Below are 26,737 nucleotides of genomic sequence, written 5' to 3'. Positions count from 1 at the left end.
TTTGGCCATTTTACGGCTTACTTAGTAGCAAAAGATTAACTACTAGAATATCATTCAGTTACGGCAGACTTATTAAACGATACGACTGAGTTACAAATTTTTAGTTGAGTTATGACATTAAGCGGCTGAATTTGACAGCCATTTTTTTGCTTTTTAATTACTGTAATAGTATTCATGCTGCGGCTGAGTTATAATTTTGTTTTATGGCTGATTTACATGTTCGTTTGGTGGCTGACTTGCCACTTCGGACGCATCATCCATGTCATCATCTTCTCCGAAAATACGAAACGTCGTTCCTTCGACTCTTGTTCTTCAACTGGCTCAAAAGTGAAGGATTTACATGTTTTCTACCTTCGTCTTCACCTTGTTCTTCCCCTTGTTTTTTCACTTCTTAATTACACTCATTCTTCTTCATTTTCTTTCATGGATCCAGTTCTGGTAATTGTTGTTTCCAGTAATTGGGTAAAGAAACACAAATATGTATTTAACACCGATGATAGAGGGTGTAGAGTTGTGCAGATAGATGTGGAAACAACGCACGACAAGTTTACTTTAAGTTTATTTATTGTTATAAGTCAGTCACCAAATATTATAACTCAGCCGTCATATGAATCTAAGAGACCTTTCGTTTTCTCTTTAGTATTATAACTCAACCGTGAAGTAATATAATTCAGCTGTTTACTTTTATTTCTTGTTATAAGTCAGCCACAAAACATTTTAACTCAGCCGTCATATGAATCTATGAAACCTTTCGGTTTCCCTTAAGTATTATAACTCAGCCGTGGAGAAATATAAATAAGACGTTCACTTTCAGTTTATTTCTTGTTATAATTCAGCCACAAGCATTATAACTCAACCGTCATATGAATCGACGAGACATTTCGTTTTCCCTTAAATATTATATTGTATCCGTGAAGTAATATAAATCAGACGTTCAATTTCAGTTTATTTCTTGTTATAATTCAGCCACAAGCATTATAACTCAGCCGTCATATGATTCTACGAGACCTTTTGTTTTCTTTTAAGTATTATAACTCAGCCGTGAAGTAATATAAATCAGACGTTCATTGTCAATAATGACATGGAACCGTTTGTTGATGTGTACTTTTTTTAATATTTTCGGAATTAAAAATAAAAAATAAATTCAGGATGTTAATTGTAATTACACCCAAAACACTAAATATCTGAGTAATTTTTAGAAAATATATAATATATCAGGAGTGGTTGAACAAAAAATATATATATATATATATATAATATATCAGGAATAAACTTACTTTTCTGTAACATGTGAGTAATTTTTTCTATGCTTGATTCTCTCCATTTTTTCTTGGTGTATTTGAAGTATGTAACTTCATATTGTATGAACTTTATTTAAGTTTTTTTGTTGGTGCACGTTACATGTTTTAAAATCTTGTTTTATAAGATTGTAAAAGACAACTTTTTTGTTCAAGGTTCATAACAAACTAAGGACTCTGGCATTACCAAGATCTTCCTCCAAATCGATGGCTTAAAACCATACCATGAGACTCATGGCATGAGTATTCTTTTGTGTCCGTTCTAGACACTAGGTGATCCGGTTGCAGACAAACTTCTTGTCTTGTTTTAGGCCTCACTACCATCTTATTACACAAAACATGTCTTGATATAATTATAAAAATTTTAGCTCTCAAAGAGACTTCATTAATTACTAGGGAAAACAGTCACTGATTCTGAGAAATTTGTCAAGAAAGAAAGACAAGAGTGTGGAACTAACAAAAAATAAAAATAAAAATAAAACTCATCTTTTCATCAAAATTAAATCGAATACAAAAAGATACATTGAGACAATACTAATTAACAGGAAGAGATGTGTTGTCGACTAAGACTAAACACATCAAAGTTAAGGCTTAAGATTCAATACATAGATAGGCTAGGCCCTAAGACAAAACCACCGCCAAAAGAATACTCATAGCAATTGCGTAAAAATATGAGGAAGTTAACAATTTCACGTTTTTTTTTGTTGACTTTTCTGCATAGCAATTGCGTAAAAATATGAGGAAGGTTGGTCTACCCTAAAATTAACAAAGGCTGTGATGCAGGACAATGACTAAAGTACACTTCGGTAGTGGAATACAGAGACGCTGAGGAAGAACGATGACCTATACAGATTTTAGAAATTTAGCAATTTAATTTAAGTGGGAGAATGATGACTACATATGCCGTGACCACATTCTTAACGGTATGTCTGATCCTCTCTTTGATGTCTATCAAAATGTCGAATCCGCAAAGGAACTGTGGGATGCGTTGGAATCAAAGTACATGGTTGAGGATGCTTCTAGTAAGAAGTTCCTTGTTAGTAATTTTAATAATTACAAGATGTCTGATTCAAGGCCTGTTATGGAGCAATACAATGAATTGCTTCGCATCCTCGAGCAATTCGCTCAACACGACATGAAGATGGATGAATCCATCTCGGTGTCGAATATCATCGACAAGTTGCCGCCTTCATGGAAGGATTTTAGACGCATGTTAAAACACAAAAAGGAAGAGTTGTCTCTTGTACAACTTGGTAGCCATTTGCGCATAGAGGAATCTCTAAGGGTGCAAGAGGGTGGAAAACCCAAAGAGGCTGAACCTTCTCCAATCAATATGATGGAGGAAGGTGGGAGTTCTAAGATGAAGAATAAGGGGAAGAAGCGTCCCTTTATTGACAACACGTACGGTGGGCCTAACAAAAAGCTTAAGAGCATTTGTTGGTTTTGTAACAAGTCGGGTCACTTTAGACGTGATTGTCGAGCTGCAAAGGATAAGAATAGAATGGGACAAAACCGTTCAGGGAAAGGGTCTAAGGACTAAGGCCAAATCACTCATCAAGGTCAGAATCTTGTAAATGATTCACATTCACATGTGTGTTATGTATCAAACATTTCTGAGGCATTTTATATGCAGGATGATGGAGTAACGTGGTGGATTGACTCGGGTGCAACTACGCATGTTTGCAATGATCGTGGCTGGTTCAAGACATATGAACTAGTTCAAGATGGTTCCGTACTTCATATGGGCAACGAGTTAACCGCTCCTATCCTAGGCCGTGGGAAAGTGGTGTTGGAGTTTAGTTCCGGGAAAACTATTGATCTCAATAATGTACTTCATGTACCCGGAATTAGAAAGAACTTAGTCTCCGGTAGTGTTTTAAATAAGTGTGGTTATAAACAAGTGTATGAGTCGGATAAGTATTTATTATCTAAGGCTGGTGTCTTTGTTGGATTTTGGATATTTTTGTAATGGCATGTTTATGCTTAATATTAATAAAGTTGTGAGTTCTATTTACATGGCATGTTCTAGCAAAAATGATTCTTCTCTATGGCATTTAAGATTAGGTCATGTACACTATAAAAGAATGATTGATATGTCTAAAGAAGGATTAATTCCTAATTTTGACATGAATTTAGAGAAGTGTAGTACTTGTATGTTGACTAAGATAGTTAGAAAACCTTTTAAGAGTATTGAAAGGAATTCTAAGGTGCTAGAACTTGTACATAGTGATCTATGTGATTTGCATGCTACACCATCTTTAGGGAACAAAAAGTATTTCATCACTTTCATAGATGATCATACTCGTTTTTGTTATGTTTATCTATTACATGCTAAAGATGAAGCCTTAGATAAATTCAAGGTTTATAAAACTGAAGTTGAATTACAACATAATGACTTGATTAAGAAGTTACACACCAATAGAGGTGGAGAGTATTATGATCCTGTTTATTTTCAGTCTGTGGGAATTATACATGAGACTACAGCTCCATATACACCACAACAAAATGGTGTATCTGAGAGGAAAAATAGAGTCCTAAAAGAAATGGTTAATTCCATGTTATCTTACTCAGGATTAAGTGACGGATTTTGGGGTGAAGCCATGTTAACGGCTTGCTATTTATTAAATAGGGTTCCTAACAAAAAAAACAAGATTACCCCATATGAGCTTTGGTACAAAAAGAAACCAAACTTGAATTACCTTCGAGTTTGGGGTTGTAGGGCAGTTGTTAGACTACCCCAACCAAAGATTAAAACTTTGGGAGAAAGAGGTATTGATTGCATCTTCATTGGATATGCTAAGCATTCCAAGGCTTATAGGTTCTATGTCATAGAACCTAATGATTCTATATCTGTTAACACCGTGATTGAGTCAAGAGATGCAATATTTGATAAGACACGTTTCTCATCAATACCTAGACCAAAGGACCTGGTTCCTAGTTCAAGTGGAAAAAAGGAAGGAGATGGCACACTCATTCCTTCTAAAGCGTCACCTATGCTCCGCAAGAGCAAGCGAGGAAGAATTGAAAAATCTTTTGGTCCTGATTTTCAGCTTTATTTAGTTGAGGGATCAAGAGATGAGGTTAAATATCAATATTTATATTGTTATCATGTTGATGAGGGCCCTAGAATGTTTGATGAGGCTATGCAGTCTATAGATGTTGCGTTTTGGAAAGAAGCGGTAAACGATGAGATAGACTCCATCGTAGAGAATAATACATGGATCCTAACCGATCTCCCACCTGGTTGCAAGCCTTTAGGCTGCAAGTGGATCTTCAAAAAGAAGATGAAAGTCGATGGAACAATTGACAAGTTTAAAGCTAGATTGGTGATCCAAGGCTTTAGACAAAAGGAAGGTATCGATTATTTTGATACCTATGCTCCTGTTGCTAGAATATCTTCTATAAGATTATTAATTGCTTTGGCTGCTATTAATGATCTTGTGATCCACCAAATGGATGTTAAAACAGCGTTCTTGAATGGTGTTTTGGAAGAAGAAGTCTATATGAAGCAACCTGAAGGGTTTGTTATGCCCGGGAATGAGCAAAAGGTGTGTAAATTAATAAAGTCATTGTATGGGCTGAAGCAAGCACCTAAACAGTGGCATCAAAGATTTGATGAGGCTATCTTATCAAATGGATTCAAGTTGAATCAAGCAGACAAGTGCTTATATAGCAAATTTGATGATTCCAGTAATGGAGTAATCATTTGCTTATATGTTGATGACATGTTGATCTTTGGTACTGACTTAAGACAAGTAGAACTTGCAAAAGAGTTCTTGTCATTAAATTTTGCCATGAAATACATGGGGGAGGCGGATGTGATTCTTGGAATTCGAATCAAGCGTGAGAACAAATGCCTATGTTTCTCTCAATCTCATTACATTGAAAAGGTTCTAAAAAGGTTCAATTATGAGAAATGTTCTCCTGTGAGCACTCCCATGGATGCGAGTGTGAAGCTTATGCCTAATACGGGAAAAGCAATTTCACAACTCGAGTACTCACAACTTATTGGCTGTTTAATGTATGCCATGACAAGTACTAGACCGGATATAGCTTATGCGGTAGGAAAGTTGAGTAGATATACTAGTAACCCTAGTAGTCACCATTGGCAAGCTGTTAGACGGGTGCTTAAGTACTTGAAAGGAACCATAAATTATGGTTTGTCTTATGTCGGATTTACTTCGGTCTTAGAAGGATATTCTGATGCAAGTTGGAACTCCAGCGTAGAAAGTAACTCTTCTACAAGTGGTTGGGTGTTCTTGCTTGGAGGAGGTGCCATTTCTTGGGCTTCTAGAAAACAAACTTGTATTACAAGTTCGACTATGGAATCAGAGTTCATAGCGTTAGCGGCTGCCAGCAAAGAGGCAGATTTGCTAAGAAACTTAGTCTATGAGATTCCATTGTGGCCGAGACCGGTATCACCAATTTGTATACATTGTGATAGTAAAGCCACTTTGGCTAGTGATTATAGCCAAGTGTATAATGGTAAGTCACGACACCTGGGTGTTAGACATAGCATGATACGTGAGTTGATCACTCATGGGGCAATTACCATACAGTTTGTTTGGTCTGAGCAAAATCTAGCTGATCACTTGACTAAAGGGTCAGCTAGAGACTTGGTGATCAAGTCGGATAAAGGGATGGGTTTAAAGTCCATTTAGAATTTTTTTTTTAATTGTGAGATACCCAATTCCCCTCTAATACAACGTTAGGGGCTGAATTCAATGTGGAAAGCTCACAGTTAAAGATTGAAGCATTTGTTGTATCATCCCAAAGTAAGTGCTTGAACCTGCAAGAAAGGATTAGGTTGAAGTTCTCTTCTTAATAGATCTTTTGAAAAATTGCATTTGCACGTGCAAGATTAAAAGATCTACCTATATGAGTATGAAGTGGAGTCGCATCAAGAAGCTTGGACTTAGCTTCCTATATGCTCATTAATGGATAGGGACACATGGCTTATAATAGTGTCAAGTATAAACACTTAGAGTAGTGTAGAAATTCGTGTGTGTATTATCTTCATGTACCCAAATGAGTTGAAAGGATTCAATCCATTGGACATCCTAATTCTCGGGTATTTGGAATGTGTAATATTACTAAGATGTAAATTCAATCGTTACGATATTTACATTTATGCATGAGTTTGGTTTATGTGTGTGATTTTGTGAATCAAATATTAAACTTAAATGGGGGAGGAATGTTGATTATTTAAATTAATGAGCGGTTATTCACTAACCATCACAACTCTTTTTGAGTGGTTGCGTTGTTTTAACGTACGGTTGCAAACGTACGATGAGACATGTTGATCACTATAAATACTCTGTTTTGTGCGTGAAAAACAGAGGAAGAAAAACAAGAGAAAGAGAGAAAGTCGAGAGATTCACAAAAATCAAAGTTGAGAAAACTTTGGTGATAAACACAAAAAACAAAACACAAAATCTCTATTTGTTTCTCTTGAATCTTAGCCTAGATTAAGAGAGAAAACTTTGATTGTCATATCCTACAAGGGATTTCGTGTAACCCTAGGCTTGTGAGAAGGGTCGAAATACTCTTTAAGGAAAGTGCTCCTATGCACGTTTCAATCATTATCCAAGTTCACCGTACGTTACGATCAGAGTTACACCGGATTTACAACAGATTTGGAATTCTTCTTAGGTGTCTGACTCCGCCTGAAATGCCTCACGAACCTCTCTCTGCGCCTTCTAAGCAATTTTCGTTGGCAATGATATTCATCTCCTCCGCATTGTAATCCTCTATCATCGCCTCTCTATCCTTACTGTTGATGACCTCGTCTCTCGCCATCTTCTCCCGATCCATTTCCTCAATTAAGCTTATACACTCCTCGCGCATCTGATTAATCTCCTCCTCTGTGTACTTCTCCAACAAGTCCCCCGCCTTAGACGGAACAATTCTTGGGTTCAATCCTAAGGTGAACCCTTTTGTTTACTTCTTCTTATTTTAATCAATTAGAATCTGACATATCATAATACATTTAAGAACCTATTCATTCAATTACTTATAAAATAAGGAAACAAAATCTGTATACATTATTATAAAATTAAAAACTCAAACCGTTTTTTTATAAATCCAAACCGATATATAATTTCATTCTAATTGTAAAATTTAAACCCTAACTCTCTCATTTGTAAACCCAAACCGACATATAATTTAATTCTAATTGTAAAATCTAAACCCTAACCATTTCATTTGTAAACTCAAACCGACATATAATTTTGTTTTAATTGTAAAATCTAAACCCTAACCATCTCATTTGTAAACCCAAACCGACATATAATTCCGTTCTAATTGTAAAATCTAAACCCTAACCATATCATTTGTAAACCCAAACTGATATATAATTTCGTTTTCATTATAAAATCTAAATCCTAACCACTTTATTTGTAAACCCAAACCGACATATAATTTCATTTTAATTGTAAAATTTAAATCCTAAACCGACACATAATTTTGTTATAAATCTAAAATCTAAAATAAACTAATATTTAACTTTCCTTAATTAAAAGTATACAAAATTTGTTTCCTTAATTTGTTTTGCTTTTTAATTTAATTTTAATTTATTTTTTAAATGAAATAATATATAGAAGATTTTGATTGGTTAAAAAAGAAGAAGTGAACAAATAGGTTCACCTTAGGAGTCAACCTAAATATTTTTCCCTTAGACGCCATCGACACTTCGCGATCGGATTCCATTTCGACCAGAATGTGAGATATCGATGAAAGATCAACAACGAAAAAACCCTATATCAATCGGAGCGCAGGGCATAGATGGATCGGATCAATATTTCCCTTTTAACAATATGGGCTTGCTTATGAGTAATCGCCAAAAAGGCCCATTTGGACATCGCCTACACCCGGTGCGCAGAGTCTTTTTGCATCGTCGTCACAATTTTTTTTAGCCAATCCTTCCATCCTATATAACTCATCGATTCTGGATAATCAAAAAGAAAATTAAAAAAAATAACTGTTTTAGTTTTTTCAAAATTTTATTTAAAAGAAAAGAACTATGCTTTAGAAAAAAAATGAAGTTTAGTAGCTAGCTGTTTAAGAAAAAAAAAAGAGTTTGAATAAAAATAACTAATTTATTTTAAGTGTATACAAGTCGAATTTATACGAGGAGGAGAAAAAAAAAAGGAAAACATTTTTGCTGTCAAAAAAGGAAAAAAAGAAAAAAGAAAACACATTAGTACGAGTGAGTCATACAACGTCACTAATTAGGATATCAAATCTACAAATATGAGTTTGTTCTATTTTTTTTGCTTCAGTCTCTCTCTTTCACTTTTTCATCTCATTACAAGAAAATAGTATTCTTGCAACGATATTTTTGTAATGATCATATTCGTTAAGATTTTGTAACAAATACTGCTACAATTTTGCAATGATGAGTGAATTGTCACAAGTTTATCACAAGTTTATTGCAAAATAACAACAAAACAGTTCCTTGCATTTTTTCGTTACAAATTAGCAACGTTATTACAACATACAAAAATGTCTTGCAAATTTTGCAAGAAATATGTAACGATTATGAGTTGTGATTATTTTGTTACAAAATTATAGTAAATATATGTGGCAAGATATGTAACACATTTGTCATTGTATTTACAACAGTTTATAACTCTTTTGTAACAAAATTATAATTAAATTTATAAATCTATTTTGTATCTATAATATTTTTAATGATTGACAAAAGAAAATATATATGTATTTTTTTTAATGTTTTGTAAGTTTATTAACTTCAATTTTTGATTATATCATGATTAGTATATTATGCTATAGACTTGATGAGTTACTTATATAATTTTTTTTGTCATCTATGAGTTACTTATATAAATTAGTATATTACATGCTTATTTTTTTCATCAATGAATTACTTATACGGTTATACCTAACACTCTATTATTAAAAAAGCAGAGCAGAGAACAAAAGAAATATCAGTGAGAATAAGGAAAAATCTCGTTTAAGGAGTTGAAAGTTGAAAAAAACTTTTACCTCAGTTAGTAGTTAGATAGGATTCGTTCTATCATAGTAATTTTATTTTTACAATATACAGTAACATTAAAGCTATTTTAATTCATATGTTGACTCTTTTTTTTGGTTCAAAATTCATATATTGTCTTACCGTAAAATATCTTATAACACTAAGATCAAAAAGTACTTAATATATTATATACGTAAATGTTTTTTTTTCTTTGAGCTAATATGTGTAAGCTCGTTTGTCACCCACCACGGTTTCCAGCTTTTATGTAAATTACTAGATACTCACCCGTGGTACACCGTGGGGCTATAGTTTCGTTTAGGGATACATAAATTAATTTGATTATTAAATTTACAATATATGTTACTAATTAGTTTAATATTTTATAAATTTTATAATTTTAAAAGTCTAATGTATTGTATTATTCGTATTGTGTATATTTATTGTTTGACCGCGTTTTAATAATTTTAAATAGCATTATTGTTCATATTATTTACTTTAGTAAACTATTAGACTATTTTTTGTTTCTTTGTATTTGTATTTGCAATGAAGTTAAAATTTATTTTTAATATTATTTTTTAAAACAGTTAGATGAGTATACCCTAATTTGACAACCATAATTTAGGTGGTTTATATTAGTATATTTTAATACTTTTGTATTTATAGATATTTACTACCATTAAAATGGTGGAGTGTTTTATAATTGGATATTTTAGTTATTTTAATTTTGTGACTTATTAGTATGGAACAACTGTTTTTATGATAATCTATTAGGTATTAAAAAACAGTTGTAAATTATAATCTATTAATTTACAAATATATTAATAAATGCGCAACAAATGCAAATTTGCAACGCTCAACTAGCAAGAATACAAATATGTCACAGTTTTGTTGTAATTTCATGATTTGTAACGATATATTAAATTATTGCAACAATTTTCATTGTTGTAACATCAATATTTTCTTGTAGTCTCTCTCTTAATTTTCTCGGGAAAGAAACAAAAACCCTAACAACGCAGTCGAGGGTATCTGAGTGCACCATGACGATGAAAAGAGGAGGAACAAAGAGAAAGATTGAGATTAAGAAACGCGACACTAAACAACAACGCTCAGTGGCTTGCAGAAAACGCCGTCAAACTCTCTTCTCCAAAGCCGCAGACCTCTGTCTTCTCTCCGGAGCCAACATCGCCGTCTTCGTAACCTCTCCGGCAGAGAACTCCGATGTTGTTTACTCCTTCTCTGGCTACTCTCCTGCCTCTGAAATTGCTGACTGTTACCTCAACGGCAAGTCTCCTCCGAAGATTACTAACCCCCAAACCAAGCTAGGGTTTTGGTGGGAAGACCCTGATCTCTACCGTAATTGCGACGATCTCTGTGAATTAAAGATGATCGAGGATCGTATGATGAGAACAAAGAAGCATTTGATGTATTGCCTTGAGAAGAAAGAAAATTCACAATTTGTTTCCAATTCTGATCATAACCCTAGCTCCTCCGCTTCTCTCGACGAAAACCCAAAGTCCTCGTCTCCAGAACAAAAGAACTGTACTTTCTCCTCCCTCGAGAAGATCTGTGGCGCACAAGTTACTTGTTACGATCAAAACCCTAGTTTCCGGCCTATTGAAGATCTCTATATTGATGGTGAGTCGGCATCATTATACGATCAATCATGTTACTTGGTGAATGAAGATGATGTTGGATTTGTTGATTCTTTATGGGAAAAAGAGAAACAACGTAATAGAGTGAGTCGTCTTTTCCAAGAAACACAATCCACCATAACCAATGGGGAGGATCAAAGCTTATGGGAAAATTTGTATAACGTGTTTTGTCTTAACAACGACGACAACAACATCAAGCTTGAGGTTCCACTTTCAGATCATTCCTCAATTGATGAAGAAGAAGAGTTGATGATCGATATCAGTGAATTTATCAACAAAGAAGAAATCGAATTGCCCCAAGTTTTTAGCTAATTGATTATTCGTTAATTAGGTTTTCATAATAATCTTTCTTGTAAACGCTAACTTGATCTGTTCATTACGTAATTACCGTTAATTAGGGTTTTGTTGTGTTTAGCGATAGATTCATGTTGTTTATTTGTTTTTGTATATCAGATTATTTTATTTGTTGTTGTTTTTGTCTACTCGAATTTGAGAATAACAAGTAGAGGTTTTCTTATGAAAGCATATTCAGGCCCATTAAAAAGCCCAATAACCTTGTCTAAGTTTTTGCCAGTGGAACATGCTCAAGAACCGGTACTATACTACTATCTAAAGCTAAAGGTATCCCCATCTTCTTTTTTGGGGGGGGGGGGTTTGTAAGTTTTTGTCGGTGGGTGAATTTGGATTTTTGTGATTCTTTGTTTCTCATTGCTTCTGATTGCTACTTTGTTTTTTTTTCAGAGTTCAATTTCGAAACGACAAGCGCTACTTTGTTTCACATTGCTTCTGATTTGTTTGGTTTTTTTGATTCTTAGTTACGATGTCTGCCTATTTTATTTTCAACTCTTTTCATTCATTAATATGCATTGCGGATTCTGTAATTTCGATGATGGTTATGGCTATGGTTAGTGAGATTAATTGTGTATTAGTGAGACTGATTGATTAATCTCTTGGCATATGTTTGGAATAAGTAGTCACTGTGGTGTTTTATGACGATAATAGTTGTGTTTTTTTTTTTCTATCGCTGAAGTCAATTGATTAAGCTAAGCTATTAGTTTTTTTTTTTTTTAAAAGAGTAGTGACTGACTGACTGTGGTTTTCTTTTATAATTGTGATTTTGCTATTCTAGGTGTTTAAAAACTAGTGTGTTTAATGCAGTTGAAGGTAAAAGAAACAAAGAATCAGTCTCAAATTGATCACTGCAGCTTTGACTCTATAAGTGGATTGGTCGGATATATGATAGATCTGAATTGGATGCTCTTCTCTTGTCGATCTTGTTGATAATGTTTGTTTTTTTTAGCGGTTTTGATGCAATCTTGTGTAGAAAAGAACAAATGTTCCAGTGGTTAGGAATGATGATATGATATTTTGGCCAAATCTGAATGTTGTCTTAATTATGTAGTTTTATGTTTTGATTGTCGAAATCTAGTTGAGGTTTTTGAGTTATAAAATTAGCAAAGAAAATTTATAATTGCACAACTTCTTGTATGGTCCGATGACTTGTTTGGTGACTAAAAAGCCCATTCATTGAGGATGAGAGTAGAAAAATGAAATTTGTGGTTCCAAGAAGTGTAAAAGCGTCCATATACACACACCTTGTTGATATGCTGTTTCAGCGTGGTATACAATCAAATGGATGCGAAATTGATCTTGTAGAGTTGATGATCTCTCTTTCGTCTGAGTTAGTCTTTGTGAGTGATAACTCTGCAACATCCTCTGTTTCTGTGATAATCCTCATTTCCTTATGAAAACATAGATACACCTCTCTAGTTCATCATTGTAGAGGGGTCACATTTTCAATGCCTAGTGACGCAGGGAAACGTGCTCTGCAACATCTTTATCTAAGAAATGTTCAAAACAATGCAAGATCTATGACTAATCCTTCTCAAAATGTTCTTCTTACCATTTTTTATTAATTAGAGTGTTCCGTCATCCTTTCTTAACTAGAGAGGTAAGTGGGGGGTTAATATCATAAACTCTTTTGATTCATTAATATGCATTGGGGTTTTTCCTTACAATGTCGGGGGTTAGTGAGACTAATTGTGTATTAGTGATAATGTTTTGTTTTTTTAGCGGTTTGATGCAATCTTGAGACTCATTGTGTAGAAAAGAACAAATTTTGCAATATGATATGTTGACCAAAAGAGACTGTCTTATGTAGTTGTATGTTTTGATTTTTGGAATCCAGTCGAGGGTTTTGAGTTATATATGATTGATGCTGTTTCAGCTACATAATTGAATAAAGGAGATTATTTGATTGCATATACATATATATCCATTCGTAAAGCATATACACAGCATTGTAATCGGAAACGTCTAAACATTACATTTGAAGTGCACAGTTTAGAGTAAGATAAAAGGTGAGAGATCCCAAGTACCGTGCTTGATTCGAAGAAATTGACCAGTTTAAGTTCAAAGCTAGATGCTATCGTTGGCATAATATGTGTGGCTTTGGATACGACAAGTGATATATTTTATGAGCAGATCAACATATTCAATCTGCTAATTTGTCATATCCAATGGAGATGCTAGGAAAACACTATCAACCATGGGACCTGGTTAGGAGGTGATATATCATGGTTTTTACAGTTTTTAACCATGATATAAGTGTGCTTTTTGAGTCTTTATAGGTTATCTAGGATTTTGGCACGGATGGAGCGAAGTGGAGCAATTTGGATGATTTTGGAGCATTTAACCGAAGGAAAAAGAACTTGGAGTCGGATCAGAGTGAGAGCATCGGTCGACACCCCTGTTTATCCGACGAGAGAACAAGAAATTGGAAGTTTTACAATTCTGCCCAAAGTTTTCCTAAATTGCAACACAAGTCCCTGACGAGTTTTAGGTCATATATATATTGTTTTGGGGTTTTAGAAGACCCTTAAGTTATTTTTTAGCAGTTTTTGAGAGAGATATTATTGAGAGCTTTTGGGAGAGAAGGATCTGAATTCTTTGTAGAGAGAAGATTTCTAGACTCCCTCTTTTTACTTTCAATATCTATTGCATGTTAGGAGGCCGTGAGCTAGTAGTATTAGGGTGACAGAAAGGGTCAGACTTTGTGATGTCTTGACTCTTGAGTGTAAACATCATTTCTAACATAAAGACAACATTGAGAGATCTTCAGGGGTATCCGTGAGCTCTTGTTTTCAGTTTCCCAATACCCTTGGTGACTTCCAAAGGTCTTCTTATTCCAATTAACCAAGAAAATCTCACCAAGTGTTCGCTCCTGCAGCATGAATCCATAAGCTTGTGTTCAGCTTTTGTCCGTTTGGGAAGATTTGGAACTGCAGCCTCTGAAACTTAGGATTGGGATTGGCATTGTGGAGATCCAGTAAAGTGGGCTCCAGTGTCAAACATGCCATCTTTCTCGGGAAACAGAAGTGCAGAGGAGAGAAGAAGCAGGGGTTCTCAGTTCTGATGTTGGTCCACTCGGAGCAGTTCTGCAAAAGCTGAGTTAAGGTCCCAAGAACGTGATAGCCCACAAGAAGATGAGGTTGGTGACAATTTGGAAACTGACAAGAGGAAGCAGCAGAATGTGTTTTGGCTTTTTTAAAAAAAATAAAACAACTGGTCAAACTTTATCCTCCAAACCAGTCCAGCTTAAATCCTACATTTTCATGTTTGTCAGATTAGTTTTTGCATTAGACAGATATCATATTGGAGATTTCCTTAGGTGACTGGTGCAGAGTCTCAGTCAAGTTGAGTAGTAAAAAATTAGATGAATAACTACTCAACTTGACTGAGACTCTGCACCAGTCACCTAAGGAAATCTCCAACATGATCTCTGTCAGCAATGGTCCTGATCAAGTCTCGGTTGTTCTCCTGTCTTCAAACCGGATTATTAACATGGTTTGCAGCTCCACGTCTGTCTGCGGGAAGGGGGTGTCGATCGATGCCCTGTTTGCGTCGGTCGGCACCATCGGCCTGTTCGTCAACAACAAGAATTTGCTTGTTTCCGACAGCAGCCTGCTCATTGACAACAACAGCTTCAGCAATAACATTCCCTTCTGCATCAAGCTTTTGGCCCTGCTCATTGCGAAAGTGGACCTCTTGATCCCTCAAAGCACCATCCTCATCACGAACCAAAATTATGCCAGTGTCAAACATGCCATCTTTTTCGGGAAACAAAAGTGCAGAGGAGAGAAGAAGCAGGGGTTCTCAATTCTGATGTTGGTCCACTCGGAGCAGTTCTGCAAAAGCTGAGTTAAGGTCCCAAGAACGTGATAGCCCACAAGAAGATGAGGTTGGTGACAATTTGGAAACTGACAAGAGGAAGCAACGGAATGTGTTTTGGTTTTTAAAAAAAAAATAAAACAACTGGTCAAACTTTATCCTCCAAACCAGTCCAGCTTAAATCCTACATTTTCATGTTTGTCAGATTAGTTTTTGCATTAGACAGATATCATATTGGAGATTTCCTTAGGTGACTGGTGCAGAGTCTCAGTCAAGTTGAGTAGGACATTCATGTACACTGTCTTCAAAGATTAATTGGTTCTTTACACTGAACTTCTTATACAATTTGCAGGCACCAACAATGAACTGTTTAGAACTAATCTTATGAACTTGCAGAGAGGAGAAATTCTTAATCACCCAAGTGAACTGTTATGTTATCAACATGGTTCTCCATTGATCTAGATGAAGAGTCTTGGCAATAAATCTACCATAATATGAATCACCAGCGACGAGCTTGTAACTGGCCGGGTTCCCTAACTACCATCGCCGGTTAACTTGATCTGGGCATCTTTCTCAGTCTTGGCTACATATTGTTGTTGACCAACCCGTCAATATCCATGTCTAGATTAAAGGATATGAAATGCTCATTTCTGAGAGCAGTGGTCCAGAATCATCTTCTTTCTCACCCAAGTCTTGTACGTTCTCGTAAGCCTTCCCTTTCACTATCAACATCCCCGAGGCTGTGTGAGTGTGACCTATATATTTATGATATTTTCATCATTTCATTGATTGAGAATTCTATTAAGAGAACATGTAAAATGAATAAGCATACATATATAATGCCCGTTACTCCCTTATCTGTCTGTATCCAAATTACATTTTCGTAAGGACCGTTTCTTCGTAACATAACATGTATTATGTGAACAAAATTAGTGATGTGTTACATCTGTACCGGCTAATGTCACCCGCATAGCTTTTCACCAAGTCATGTTCGGCTGAAGGATTGGAATTAATACCTTGAGGAGAAGCGAAGAAACCGTCAATGTAGTAACCATTTCGAGGACAGTCGTACGTTAAGCGGCCTTGAAGAAAGTCCTAAACCAAACTCGCCACCATCCGTATGTAAGTACCAACCTTCCTTTGCATCCATTATTTAACTTACTCGTATGAAGAACTCCCATGCAAAACCTTTGTACATCAGACTTCTTGCTTCAACCTCAACAACTTGGGTTTATTAATTGGATCTTAGATGACTAGATAAAAAATAATGTGACGTCTTTGATTGTTTTTATTATATTGTAACTTTGACCAACTTCTTTTTTTTCCAGTTAATTGAGTTGAATGAAACATTAACTTGTGTTTGGTTACATGAATAAACACAGACATACATATCAGAGAGCATGTGACCCAACGAGTTTTGTAAAACCAAAGGTAATAGCCATAGCTAACCATCCACCAATCAAAACCCTAAGCGATGACTTAATCACCGGTGCTTTCCCCAATACCGCTCCTTACCATCCAAACACCACTAACGCCAACGTGACCGCCGCCACAATCACTCCAATCCTCACTTTATACGGTTTCACAAACGCAGCCGCCAATAACGGCACAATCCCTCCCGTAGAAAACGCTAACGCAGACGCCACAGCCGCTTGCGTCGGGCTAGGAAGCTTCTCTTTCTCTGTATCTCCTCCTCCTCCACTCTTTCTCTTCATCTGAGCCTTCTCTATGTCGTACTGAGAGTAAACAGAGACAAACTCTCCGATCGCCATGCTACAAGCTCCGGCCACTAAACCAGCAAAACCGGTCAAGAGCATGATTTTGACGTCTTGCTTCACCGCACCAACACCCATCATAAGTGAAGTCGTCGAGACAAGACCGTCGTTGGCACCTAGCACGGCGGCTCGTAGCCATTGAGCTCTTTTGGAGTAGTCAAAAGCCATTTCTTCATCTTTCTCCACGTCCAGGTTCACGTTGTTGTGTGATTCCATGGTTGGATCTTTGTTAAATGAGAAAGACTAGAAATATTGGTGTAAGTGTGGAGAGCACACGCCTAGGATAACTTGTATTTATGGAGAAATTTTGTTTGACTATTTGGTTTTTTTTTTTTTTTTGTTATTTTGTTATTTTTTGGTACTTTATATTTTTACTATATTGTAAAGCAAAAATGTGGACTAGAGAATCTTCACCAGATTTCCTCTTATCTCTGATTGTAATTTTATTCTAACTTTGAGTTTTACTTACCAAAACAATTATGAGGCTAGCTGTTAATTATTTGTTTTCCTATATCAAGTATTCTTTTTTTTGACAGCTTGTATTTTTTTTTATATATAATGATACTCCATCTGTTATTAATTCAATTTTTAGGATTAGTAATTACACATATGAAGAAAACATATTAAAACTGATTTTAAGTGCATCATTTCGATTTTGAATAATCTCCTATATAATAAAACAGAAGTACACAACATTGTTTTGTAGACTATATAATTTTAATAAGTTGATTATAAATAGGTTATAGATTAAGTTTTATATTATTTGTATGTCTGGATTTATTGTTTCCAAAAATCTTAAAGAGAATCTTCTAAAGAATCATTTGATATCATCTAACTTACCATATTAATTTCTTTTATTAAATTATTCATCAAATAAAATATTTTGATATCTAACTTAATATATTAATTTGTTAATTATCATTATATTTCACCTCTCATTTATATATATGAGTCTATTTTGTGAAACAAATAAATTATCATATTATTTATTATAATTAAAAAATAGTTTTATTTCCGGATATACCATAAGTTGATTTTTTAAAACAAATATAAATGATTCAATCTATAAAATATTCAAGTTTTAGTAATATTATTCTTTAAAAATAATATCAATTGAATTAAAAATTTTACTGAGTAACATGTCAAAATTTGAATATTTAAGTTCAATTTCATACTTTTTGTTGAATTGTATAATTTTATATAATATAATAAACTTTAAATAATTTATTTTGAAATATTTTTAAAATATTGAAACTTGATATAAAATTTAGAAATTATAAACACTCTAAATTGGTTTGTTATAGCAATGTCAATAATATGTCACTATAATATGAAAGAATTTCAAAAAACCAAGTATATTAAACCAAAAAGTATAACAATATATTAAATTACTCATAATATAATAATTCGCTTTTTAAAAACCAAATTCACAAAATTATGTCTTATAATGACATTAAAGTCATGATGTAGAATATACATTGTTGAAATAACTTCACATATATAAACTAATACAACATATTAAAATTTTATTTTAAAATAGAAAATATACAAAATTTTGTATAAAATAAAACTTAACTAGTGTTGTAGCACGGGTACTTATCTAGAATCATTAACAATATAAAACTCATAAAATAAGTATCATTTTTCAAGTCATCATATTAAGCATATGATTTTACTGCTTAGAGCTTTTCTGTACAGCTTTGACTACGTTACCAATCAGACCAATCTTAAAACTTAGTCAAAATTTACTTAATCCAAGAAGGCACAATTGAATTTCTAAAATTATCAATTCAGTTGATTAATAACAGTAAAGTTTTCAAAAAGTTCTAACTCTTTAAAAATCACAAAACCAATAACACTTTGTGAAATTCATTATTTAAATAATACTCTCTATCAACCTATAACCTCAACAAGTGTAAACGATGGTACGTAAATGGTTGATTGAGAAAAATTGATTTCAAATAAATAAAATTTTTATAGCATTCAACTCAATCTTTTATGAAATAGTAAATTAATGAGTTTCTTATGTTGAATGGGTTGAAATCATTTTCCAGTTTATTCTTCTCAGATAGTAAAAAATTATATGAATGTTCATTCACTTTTAAACTTTGTAATTTAGATCAACCATTTACATCCAACATGTGTACTTCAAAAAGAAAAATAACTGCTATGTGATTAGGATAATCAAATCATCCCAAGATATATAGTTTCACTAGTAATTAATTTTTATTGTAGACACACCCTACTAAAACTCTTCGTACTTGAATAGCAATGTGCTACGCATGTACATGTGGAATACTTAGGAAAGTATTAGCCTATTATAAAAGGATTAAAAAGGCTTTTTGAATCCTTTCAGTTTTTGGTCCAGCTTTAGTAGTGATTTCGTAATATATCATACATGAAATTGATTTAACTGATCGACCACACTCATGAACATGTGATTTAAGAATTTACATACAAAAATCTAAAAGGGAATTAATAGATCTCGAGTGGCATAATATCAAGAATTCAGTTTATCCAAATTATGGTATAGTTTTACAAATTGATGAGCCATTTGCACGTACTTATTGTTTCTGGTTATTTCTAGAAATTAATTTCATATATAACACTTGTTTTCTTATCATATTTGTTAGATTTAGGACACAAACAATCTTTTATATTCTTAAATTAAAGTTCTTGGCTTGTTTTAAGTTGCTTTTTTTTCTTAACATTTATGTGCTTGCTTTAGCTCAAATCTTCTAGTACGTACTGTCCCTATTTTAAATCTCGATTTTACTTCAATCAATTCATTACTTAATTTAACAAAATGACTCATAACAAAAAAAGAATTGATTTACAAATTTTCTTGTTATATAACACTTTGTTACAAAATTTTAAAATATTGGTGGTGGGCTAGTGGTTCTAGCTTTGGTGGAAGAGTCGCTCTGTTGGTCTAGGCCAGGGATCGATTCTCCCCAAGCACAGAATTACTCAGTTTTATCCCTTTGGCCACATGGGTATGGTCCATTGCTTACGGCCCATTTGCATATCTGGGGACCCTATCCGTGAGATACCTTCTTCCAAGAGAGATTAGTCTCGAACCTTTTCATAGATCGGAAGATTTACTCTTTGAATTAACCAATATATATATATATATATCTGTGAAGTGTGGAGAACACACGCCTAGGTTGAGTTCTATTTATGGAGAGATTTTGTAATTGAGTATAATAATTCTTGGGAAAAAATAATTATGTGGTGGAGTCGATAATATTAATGTGGTGGGGCATCATCATCAGTAACATAAACACCTCTGACTTATATTTGAAAAATTGTGGACTAAAACACACTTGTTTTTGTCTTATTACTGAATTTATTTATCTGAATCATAAATTCAACCCTTGGAATCGGAATTAAGCACTACGTGTAGTTTTAGAAACATAAATGAAGTGGTAACGGCTGGTCTATTGAGGATCCTTTTATCCAGCAATCAGAGTCGTGTGCCAGTAAAAATTATCAACAAAAAAAAGTTAATAGTTAAATAACATAAACATGTAAAACTTTATATTTTGTTCTTAATATAAAAATAAAAAATAGATGGATTGCTAAATTGAAAAGCACTGAGAAATAAATTATAGCAAATTAAATTAAGAGAAAAAGCTGATAATCTATACTAATAAAAAGTAGGAGCTATAAGCTTCTTAAGCTGTCCATCTAGGATTTTAAACTACCAATAGAGATTAGTCATTTCACTAATTAACATTTTTTAAAATTTCCAGAATTTTCAATATTAAAAATTATTTTAAACATCCTATCAGGATTTGACATGTCATTCATTAACATTTTTTAAATTTTCAGAATTTTTTTGAAAAAAAAAAGTTTTAAATTTATGAAAATAAAATAACTATGTACAATAATATCCCACATTGGCTAGAAAATTTTTAGACAATGGTTCAGAACCAGTATAAATAAGATTAGTATGCTTCCAATAACGAATGAGCAGGAAAGCTTGATTTATCAGGCGTCCAAGTTTAAACGGTTTGATACAGTTTTTTATTTGATCAAATTAAAACTTTAAAAAGTTTCAAAAAAATATATTATAATATTCAAAAAGTTTTAAAAGTTTAAATATTATAAATATTGAAACTTTTAAAAGTTCTTAGCTTTTTTTTTAAATATTATAATTTTTAAATTTTAAAAGTTTTAAATATTATAAATATTGAAACTTTTTAAAAGGTTCAAATTTTCTATTTCGAAACCTTTTAAAAATTTAAAATATTATAAATATTGATGTAAAACATAAATTATCTTATTTTATCTACGTTTGTACTTTTTATTTCTTATAAGCTGTAAAACATATTTTTGTGTATGATTATATAGATGAGTTGATATTCTTTCATTAATTTTTTATTTATCTTATTTTTTTATTTTTATGAGAAAAGAAGTGATTTTGTTCTTGGAGTTTGATGGATTAACAAGTTGTGTGGTAGTCTAAAAAAAGGGTTTTCAGTTGAAGAATGTGAAGAAGTTGACGAGGATGAAGAAGAAAAAGAGTATAACAAAGAATCAGACGGTAAAAGTAATGATGACAATTACCACAAAATTTGACAATGAAAATGACAAGAAAAAATATGAAAAATAAAAAAAAATTGAATAAACAACACGAAAAGATAGGTAGCGATCAATTAAATATGAAAACGAGTTAAATTCATGATGATAAAATTGTTTCATTTTTTTGGTGGTCAATAAATGATTTAGGATATGTGACGTAATCATTTTGATTCGCCTCGCTTGGACGTCGAGTTAAATTCATGATTTTTTTTATCAGATTTGATTTTATAACACAACTGATTTTTTTTATATTTAAAAAAATTGTGTATCTGAAATTTAATTTTTTTTCTTAATACTAATTTAAATTTTTTTATAAGATAATATTTTATTATCTTTATCAATCATATATAATTTTCATCAAAATATATAAAATACACCCACGCGTAGCGTCGATTTAAAACCTACTAATAAAAAAAAAAAAGAGGGACGAGTGTGGTTTTGATTCCACACCAATTAATAGCACCACACTTGACCATCGTAATTAAATTAATCACTTTCAAGACACACACATTCACATAAATGTTGTCTACGTCTACGTGTGATGTTTCTTCATATAAATGGATGCATACGTATTCGCCTACGTGCTCTAAACATATTATATCGTATATATGTTTATTACACATATCTCTTATACACTTTACAACATAATTTGCTATTATAGAATAAAGTCTTGCCATTTAGTGTAAATCAGGAAGGGTAGTTGTGTCATATAATATTTGTTGATTATCTACAAGATCGTTGTACCATAATAATACACAAGTATATATCAGATTTGATACGTATACACAAGTTTTAATTATTTGTTTTTTTTTTTGTGTGGTTAAAATCTATTATTGCCACTATCCTTTTTCTTCGATTTATGCCATACATCATATATTACCGCTTTATTTTTCTCATGCCTTTTGTCTAATAATATTTTAGAATTAGTTTCATTTTAGTTTTTACATAATTAATTTTATTTTTACATACTCAAAGATGATATACTACATAGACAACAATTATAATGTAAATTTATGGGATGAACTGAATATATGAATCTTGTATTTTCATATGATCTGAGCTTTAATAATTTTTATATGATTTTAAGGAAATTCATATGATTTATTATAAAATTTAAATCCTACCTAAATCTATGATATTTGAGTTATTTTTAACTAAGTAAATCCTCTCAAATCCTTTAAAATCATTAAAATCAAATCCTCAGTACATTTTTAATAAGTGTTTTAAAGTAATTTTTAAAAAATTATTAGTTCAATAACATTGAATTTCGTTAGACTTTTTAAAACCCATTATTAAATAACATATAATTTGTAAATTTTAAATGAATCACTTAAAATGTTAAATTCAATACACCATGCCTAATTTTTGATTTAGCCACCACCTAATCACCAATTTATATCAATGGCCATATTAACCATATAAAATAGATGTTTTTGGTCATTTGGTAGCTATTTATCAACGAATTTAGGGTGGTATTGGTTTGGGATTTATGAAGATTTTTGAAGAGTTCAACAAAATCATTTAGAGTGAATAAGTGAAAGATTATTAAAGATTGCTAGAGAGTTTTGTTGATTAGTTTTTTTAAATCTTGTAAAGTCCTCCAAACAATCCCTGTATTTTTATGATACTTTGCATGACTTTATTTTGTAAAGAAAGTGTCTAAAATTATGAACCAATAACATAATAATTGAACTCATTAACAATCCTAGATTCTTTTGTTTTAATTGAATAACACAAAACTTTTAATGACTTTATAAAAGTCTGAATCCAATAACTCAGATTTGTTAAGATTTTCAATGACTTTTTACAAATCACAAACTAATAACACTAAACTTTAACAGAGTTTAACAAAATTTTGATCTAATAACAACAAATTTTACATAACATTTAAAATCTTTAAAACTCTATTCAAATCTTAAACCAATAACCCCCACTAAAGACCGCTAAATTCCTATTTTCAGAAGTTTTATTGGAAACTTGGTTGCTCAAAATTGGACTTCTAATATGCTAGCTAAAGACATTAATACTCTACCTAATAGTTTAAGAGAGTTCTCAAAATTTTTTGAGCAATAGTTTTTAGATTCCATAAAGTGTTCCAATGAGGATACAAAAAGAGAAATTAAACTAGGGGAGAAACGTATAAGATAGGTAGCAAAGAGAAAGAAAAATTGTGTCTTCACTTTAAGATTTCTTCTTCATCTTCTTTGTTCTTAGTCCATTGGTAGGATCTAGATGATTTTCTCATCTAAAAAAAGACTGTTCCTGAAAAAAGAGTTTTTGTAATTTTTTAGATACTCATGGAGATCTTGAAAAAGTATGAGTTGGCGTCAGCACAACAAATTAATCCACAAAAATCAGTCATAATGTTCTCAGCCAAAACCTTACCTTTGGTCCAAGAGAGGGTTAAACAACAACTGGGTATTCATAAAGAAGGAGGTCAAAGAAGTACATGAGATTACCAGAGTTATTTGGCAGGAAGAAAAGAGATCTATTTACGAGCAATGTTGATAAATCAGACAAAAAGCTTGTAGTTGGTCCTCTAAATTCCTCTATTCTACAGGAAAACTAGTGATGTTGAAGTCGGTTCTAGCTGCAATGCCAACCTATACTCTGACGTACTTCAAACTACCAAACTCCCTGTATAAACGAATCCAATATGCTCTGACACGATTCTAGTGGGACTCAAGCCTAGAAAGAGAAGAAAATGTGCTGGGTTTATTGGAGAAAACTGACAAAAACTAAGAAAGAGGGTGGATTAGGTTTCAAGGACTTACCCTGTTTCAATGATGCTCTACTAGCAAACGTCAGCTGGAGAATTCTTACAAAACCATCTTGCCTACTAGCACAAATCCTTCTGGGAAAGTACTGCCATGATACTCCTTTCTTAGATAGTACACCACCAACTTCAACCTCTCATGGCTGGAGAAGCATCTGCATTGGCAAGTGAACTTCTCAAGAAGAAAATTGAAAAGGTCAATGGAAATGGTAAAAAGACCAACCTCTGGATGGAACCATGGCTATCCTTGGACACTCCAATAACGCCAATGGGATCACCACCAGAAAGAACTCAACACTTCAAAGTGGCTGACCTTATCTCCCCTACCTCGATGGACTAGGACAATGACAAAATCCAGCAGGTTCTTCCAGAATTGGAGGTCGAGATAAAGAGCATCTGATTGAGTAAACTTGGAGTTCAGGACTCATATGCATGGCTTCCACCAAAATCTGGCTACTATACGGAAAAATCCGGATATTATGAGGCCCGAACGGATCACCAAGCAACATAATTGCTTCCACCGGAAACCATTAAAGACTCCAACTGGTCCACAAAGATCTAGAATCAGAAAATATCCCCAAAGATAAAATTCTTCATGTGGAAAGTAATGAGAAATACAATAACGGTTGGTGAGAACATTCGATCCAGAAACATCAATGTGGAAACAAAGTGTACTTTTTTGGAGAGGAGAAAACCTCTACTCACCTCTTCCTGAAGTGTCGTTTTGCAGCAACGATTTGGGAGATGGCACCTTTCAAGACGCTTTTGGATCAAACAAATCTAACATTTTTCTGGGAACTCCTTGAATCGGCAAAAGCTCTAACATGCCTACCTCCCTGTGGTATTAGTTTTGGACCACTCTTCCCGTGGATTGTTTGTACCATATGGTTAGCCAGAGAAAACCAGATCTTCCAGAATAGACATACTTCACCGGCTGAAACCCTAATCCAAGCCATTGCTGCAGCAAGAGAATGGAACTGGGCCCAAGGAACTGTTAAGAAATTCTTTTGGGTTTCTCCAGTGATGAAGTTTCTCTAATTATCTACAACCTTGATCAGTATAGTAGTCATTTTTTGTTTTTCACTTTATCCACATAAAAATTTGCCCCTTTTTTCCTCCATATTTTTACCAGTTTTCAATAATCCTCACATATACTCAATCATTTAAAAAAAAATATGTAATGAAAAAATGAATCCCAAAATTGAATAAGCAGAAATCTTAATTTAACATCTAAATATATATATATATATATATATATATATTCGTTTAATTATTTAGTTGAACGTTTAATTATACAGGATTATAATGAAGTCTTAACTTTTTTAAAAAAATCCATATTATTATCGATATTATGAATATTTAAATTTACAAAAAATAAAATAAAATATTACTGTACAAGCTATATGATATGATGGTAAGAGTTTGGATCGACACTAATATAATTTACATATTATTAATTTGAGACTAATATAAATTTAATATTCTATTAATTTAGTGCTACAACACATTAAAATTAAAGGGAGATTCTCAAAAATAGCACCAATTTAAGTTTTTTTTCCAAGCTTAGCACACACTCTCATATTTTCCAAAACTAGCACACATATTCTAATTAAATATTAAATACTAAATTTATTAATTCATTATCAATTTATTAGCCCACGTGAAAATCACGTACCTCTTCTCCACATATCTCCTCCGTCTCGTTCTTGAGTGCTTACATGAGAACGGAGCTTCGACAAAATCGCCGACGATCAATTGAAGCATTCATGTCTGATGACATCCGCAGTTCCGAGCTGTCGTATGTGATCGAATTGGAAGATAAATCTGATTTTGAAAAGCTTCTTTCATCGGATAATTGGATCTCCATAACAGGATGTCTCTTTTAACCTGAAGAACTCCAAAGTTTCCTGATTCAATCTACGCTCAATCTGCTTCTGATGCAGATGTTGCTTCCTCTCTTCCTTTGATTCGTAATTTTCTCACTCTAATGGTGATAACGACGGAGAGAGTGAGAGGGAGATGATATTTAAGACGCTTGAGATTAGGAGAAAATTGACGAAAGAGATTATCAAAAAGATTTTAGTGAGGAAAGGCAGATTTGGGATTAAGTATACAAGTAACGTGACTGATAGTTTGGGTAATTTTGTTGTTCATGTGATGATTGAAGCTATATCATTGAAGTGGTTGTCGGAATTTTCAGAGTCAAAGGTTTATGAAAATTTAGGATGGATTCCGCGAAATTCAGGAAAGCTTTCTTAAACTTCAATGTGACTTTCATAAAAAGTTAGGATTTCATGAGGACACTAAAGATTTTTTGACTTTATAGGTTTTTCTTCCTTTGTTGTATGTTTGTGTTTAGCTTGCAACCACATATACTATATTTCTCTTTATGTTATTCAATTTTTTTTGTAGTAATGCTGAGTTTTTATATTGAATATTTTCTTGTTTTATGAATTCATATTTATTTTCATAAAATCATTATTCAT

General features: G+C 32.9%; 1 pseudogene; it reads right to left on the bottom strand.

The window, feature by feature from the left end:
• Positions 16,502–17,182, bottom strand: LOC104780239 (annotated as a pseudogene).

This window comes from Camelina sativa, chromosome 4, assembly GCF_000633955.1.
Source record: "Camelina sativa cultivar DH55 chromosome 4, Cs, whole genome shotgun sequence".
Lineage (NCBI taxonomy): Eukaryota > Viridiplantae > Streptophyta > Magnoliopsida > Brassicales > Brassicaceae > Camelina > Camelina sativa.
This window is presented reverse-complemented; position numbering and strand designations above follow the sequence as displayed.